The following is a 6,000-nucleotide window of genomic DNA, read 5'->3' as shown; positions in this document are numbered from 1 at the left end:
TCTGCACAGACAAATATAAAATTTCATAAGTAATTGTACAGCAGCTAGGGACACCCTGATCATGCAAATGAAGAATTTGATGTAAAAAAAAAAAATCAAGGTGCAGTCATAGTGGTTGTATTACCCGACCCAGAATCAATGAAAGTGTCGGTTTTTAATGAACATTCATACTTCGCAGTCTTTGCCGAAAGTATTCATAAATGAACAGACGTAACTAGCATAGATTATGCAGCTTCATCCTCTCATACTCAGAAATTAGTTTGAGTTTCTGCTATGTGACAGCGAACAACGAGCATGGACATTGTTGTGTTGTTACTCTGCCGGCAGGAGGCTTACTACGTGGAACATTTTCTTCGGTATAACAGCAAAATACTCTTTTTTCTGAGCTATCAATAAAACACTATAGTCACTGATTAACAGGAAAAGTTGAAATTATGGGAAGCGTAAATATTTCAATGATATTAGCAGTGCTTTAGACTCGCATTCCTCAGCCTGAAACTTGTTAGTGTAAGACAGCATCAAACTGAAAGTGGGGTGAGTATCGAATATAGGCTCGATCCTGCTGATTTCTGAAGGACGAAGACGAAACACGAATGCGTGATTTTGCAGATGCTTGAAACATTAAAATGCATTTCATTGCGGCAAGGTCCAAGTTAGTATAGACTGGGGTTCTCGAGTGTAAAGATTTTATCCTTGTATAAGATCTGCCACATTCTCTTTTCCCCATCAGTGGCAGTCCTTGATACGTAATAGGACAGTCGCTGTGAAATTTAGTGGAATGAATGACTACTAGCGCCTGGCATCAGTATGAATCATTTAACTGATGGGTGGCAGTTCTGATCAGCTGCAATGCTGTAATCTGGCTCAGTCGTTCGTGGCAAGGGTGTCTCCAAAAATCTTAAGGGCCATCTGCTTTAGCTTCTACCTGGTTCGACGAACAGTGATGGGCAGTTGCGTCAGTAACTTCTGTCCAAACGAAAGTCATTGACCCCATCCAGTTTCACCACCTGCGGAAAATACCCACCACAGAACCAGTGTTACTTGTATTGTAGTGCATTAAAAATTCTCCATTCTGTTATAATCAGGAGTGAACTACTATTTCCTCTTAAACTATGTTATACTAGCTTGTAGCGTATCAGAAACTTTTGCGTCAGTAATTTTGCACCAAGTGACGTGGTACAATCGATAGAGCATTTAATTCCTATTCGTGAGAAGCAAGATGCACATATCTGTCATGCCACCCTTCGTTTCGTATGTTTCATTCGAATGCCCGAATAGTTCTCAATGGTTCAAATGGCTCTGAGCACTATGGGACTTAACTTCTGAGGTCATCAGTCCCCTAGAAGTTAGAACTGTGTAAACCTAACTACATCACACACATCCATGCCCAAGGCAGGATTCGAACCCGCGACCGTTAGCGGTCGCGCGGCTCCGGACTGTAGCGCTTAGAACCGCTCGGCCACCTCGGCCGGCGTTCTCAATGAAAGAAATATTCCGGGCTATTTTGCCGTGGTCGAACTGATTTCACGTTAAAACACAACGTTTCGTCACCATCTGCGGAGGACATTTTCAGAGGGGATCTATACTCCTACTCTTTGTTGTTGATGTTATCTCGCTTTTTCTAAAAACTACAGTTAAAGAGAGATGTTATTCATTACTCCAAGACGGAGTCTGGTGAAAATACACTCCTGGAAATTGAAATAAGAACACCGTGAATTCATTGTCCCAGGAAGGGGAAACTTTATTGACACATTCCTGGGGTCAGATACATCACATGATCACACTGACAGAACCACAGGCACATAGACACAGGCAACAGAGCATGCACAATGTCGGCACTAGTACAGTGTATATCCACCTTTCGCAGCAATGCAGGCTGCTATTCTCCCATGGAGACGATCGTAGAGATGCTGGATGTAGTCCTGTGGAACGGCTTGCCACGCCATTTCCACCTGGCGCCTCAGTTGGACCAGCGTTCGTGCTGGACGTGCAGACCGCGTGAGACGACGCTTCATCCAGTCCCAAACATGCTCAATGGGGGACAGATCCGAAGATCTTGCTGGCCAGGGTAGTTGACTTACACCTTCTAGAGCACGTTGGGTGGCACGGGATACATGCGGACGTGCATTGTCCTGTTGGAACAGCAAGTTCCCTTGCCGGTCTAGGAATGGTAGAACGATGGGTTCGATGACGGTTTGGATGTACCGTGCACTATTCAGTGTCCCCTCGACGATCACCAGTGGTGTACGGCCAGTGTAGGAGATCGCTCCCCACACCATGATGCCGGGTGTTGGCCCTGTGTGCCTCGGTCGTATGCAGTCCTGATTGTGGCGCTCACCTGCACGGCGCCAAACACGCATACGACCATCATTGGCACCAAGGCAGAAGCGACTCTCATCGCTGAAGACGACACGTCTCCATTCGTCCCTCCATTCACGCCTGTCGCGACACCACTGGAGGCGGGCTGCACGATGTTGGGGCGTGAGCGGAAGACGGCCTAACGGTGTGCGGGACCGTAGCCCAGCTTCATGGAGACGGTTGCGAATGGTCCTCGCCGATACCCCAGGAGCAACAGTGTCCCTAATTTGCTGGGAAGTGGCGGTGCGGTCCCCTACGGCACTGCGTAGGATCCTACGGTCTTGGCGTGCATCCGTGCGTCGCTGCGGTCCGGTCCCAGGTCGACGGGCACGTGCACCTTCCGCCGACCACTGGCGACAACATCGATGTACTGTGGAGACCTCACGCCCCACGTGTTGAGCAATTCGGCGGTACGTCCACCCGGCCTCCCGCATGCCCACTATACGCCCTCGCTCAAAGTCCGTCAACTGCACATACGGTTCACGTCCACGCTGTCGCGGCATGCTACCAGTGTTAAAGACTGCGATGGAGCTCCGTATGCCACGGCAAACTGGCTGACACTGACGGCGTCGGTGCACAAATGCTGCGCAGCTAGCGCCATTCGACGGCCAACACCGCGGTTCCTGGTGTGTCCGCTGTGCCGTGCGTGTGATCATTGCTTGTACAGTCCTCTCGCAGTGTCCGGAGCAAGTATGGTGGGTCTGACACACCGGTGTCAATGTGTTCTTTTTTCCATTTCCAGGAGTGTATTTCTGCGAGTCAGAAGATGTATCGGTTGGCACATTGGAGAACAGTCATTAAGCAAAGAACGAAGCTAAAGAGAAGGAATTAAGCATAGATTTCAACGTCACATCTACGGTGACGTCATTACAGAAGGAACAATAATTAAAAAGAAGTGTAAGAAAATTCTGTTTGTGTTTCATGTTAGTACCTAACTGTAAATGCAAGCAAAATAACTTACATCCTCTTGTAATGTTACTTGAATTACGTAACTTATTACGGCACCTCACCTCAACCTCTCGATACCAGCAATATTCTACTGTTTCAGTAAAATAGTTGACATATTTCTGTGACAACATTCAGATTTGATTTCATTAATGTAGAGGTACTTCGATACATCGATATGTATATATTGCAATGATATTATTCTTATGTGTATTGTCTCTTTTGTCACTATGGTCTTTGACGTACTTGTAACTCTGATTTTTGGGCGCATAAGTGGTTATTGGAGAGTCAAGCTTTGGTCATCATGTTAAAAAGACGCAAATTGTAGTCAGTCTATGAAATGTGAACTTCAACAGTGAGGAAGATATTTTCAAGTATGTTTTATATTGTGAAGTGATGTTTTGGAACGAGTTACGTGCTACTGCAACAAAAGTAATAAAAAAGAAGTGTAGCTTAAATTCGGAGTGCTGATTACTTTTTTACATCATCATTGTCCTAACTTGCAAAACTTTAATCTTCAAGAATGGTTTATGAAACACATCTATAAAACTTTTGAATATCGCAGAATAGCACCTAGGCCTCTTTGCATCCGAGCTTGGAATCATCACTACCTAGATTTTCGACGATTGAGGCATGAGTTCACAACGAGACCAGCGTGGGAAACACGAAAAGATGAGTGCCTAGTTTATCCATTATTTCAAGAAATGACTTTATTAACTGTGCTCTAATGACACCTGCCACATAATATAACTTTGTTGTTGCCGGAAAATGCAATATTTAGCAGCGTGAACAACACTACAATCATTATTAATGTTTGACCTTTGTTGTGGTAGGGTTGTTAGACTGTGTGTAGAAATGGGGAAATCAGGTCAAATATTACAGTATGAGCAAGCTACAAAAACTCTGTCGTAGTTCCTTGGCATTTCACAGAGATAAATGCCTCAAATGGCGAGCATCAGTCAGTCTCTCAGAATGGCTTGCAATCACTCACTGGCCCTTTGACCGACGTAGAGGTAGCTTCAACTTAATTATTAATACATCTCGCAGCACGAGCTTTGTGCTCTAGCAGCGACGGCAACTTATCTTCTATTTCAGATTTTTACTCCTCCCTTTCCCTGTCTATGCCACTTCTCCTCTTTCTTCCCCCCCTCCCCCCTTCCTCTCACACTGACGCACACACACACACACACACACACACACACACACACACAAGGGAGAAAGTTGCTTAGGCGGGCCGGAGCGTAACCCCTATAAGAACAAACTTAAAAGGCGGACAAAGCTCTTTTATATATCACTGCGGTGTTGTTAATAGCTGGCTTTAATAGGGGACGCGCGCGGACGACGGAGAGGAATGGGTGGTCAGACGAGCGCATGACGCACGGAGATGCGTGCACATTAATCAACATTAATCCGTCGTTACGTTGCGGCTCGCCGCGGGCGGGTCGAATGTTGGCTGGACGGCCAGTAGCGCGGCCGCGTGGAGGGGGAACTGGCCCTGCCCTCCCCGCCGGGCCCCCACCGCCGCCCGCCCCTGCGGCCGCGGCTCTCACGTGGACTGTGGGAGCAGCTGAGTCAGGCGGTGACCACTGTGCGCGCTGGCTGTCCACGGAACAGGTGGTCGACGCGACTGCCCGCATCCTGTGCGGGCTTTGATGTCACTCTTGCCGGCTTGCGGATTAGTCTTATTTGGAAGTGAGATCGGCAGCACGATAAGTGACATTAGGTTTTGCTATTCAGGTCCCGTCCGTTTGCGGACTATTAGATCGAAGGCTGTGTACAAAGGCAAACTTTCAATCGGGAAGAACTGGTGCTCTGAATTCACTTTCTACCACCGTACACGGAGGCGGGTATACTGCTAGGAACTCACGCGACGCCAGAGAGACCGTCTGGGAAACAACGTCGCTTTCAGACTGCTTGCTATTTGTGGTCCATAGTCTGACGACAAAGCATAATCTTGACAGTATTTTAAGGGCAAGAAGACTGCCATGTTAAGGACAATATTAAGAAAATGGACATGGAAAATAAATTAAAAGCAACCATGAGACTGAAACTTCCTGGCAGATTAAAACTGTGTGCCGGACCGAGACTCGAACTCGAGACCTTTGCCTTTCGCGGGCAAGTGCTCTACCAACTGAGCTACCAAGCACGACACACGCCCCGTCCTCACAGCTTTTCTTCTGCCAGTACCTCGTCTGCTACCTTCCAAACTTTACAGAAGCTCTCCTGCGAACCTTGCAGAACTAGCACTCCTGAAAGAAAGGATATTGCGGAGATATGGCTTAGCCACAGCCTCGGGGATGTTTCCAGAATGAGATTTTCACTCTGCCGCGGAGTGTGCGCTGATATGAAACTTCCTGGCATTTTGGAAACATGAGACTGTTAAATGAATTCCAAACAGCCAGTTGCTTTAATATCAGTCTACAAAACAGCGTAACCAAACAATTCTGTTTAAAAACATAACTATTTTAAGTTCCGGACATATGCGATTGTTAAAAGTCATGATGTTAGGAAGAATTCCGCAACAGCTGGAAAAATTTTGAAATTGTTCTGCGGCCTAAGGCCGCATCATCAGGTGCAGCCTACGTGGTAAAGAGCAGTGTACAGTGTCACCACTCTGTGGATATTAAAATTAATAAAGCGATGGCTAAAATATACTCAAAACGTTAATAAGTCATAGGCATACCATTCACTCCTGGT

The sequence above is a fragment of the Schistocerca piceifrons genome, chromosome 5 (genome assembly GCF_021461385.2).
Source record: "Schistocerca piceifrons isolate TAMUIC-IGC-003096 chromosome 5, iqSchPice1.1, whole genome shotgun sequence".
Taxonomy (NCBI): Eukaryota; Metazoa; Arthropoda; class Insecta; order Orthoptera; family Acrididae; genus Schistocerca; species Schistocerca piceifrons.
This window is presented reverse-complemented; position numbering follows the sequence as displayed.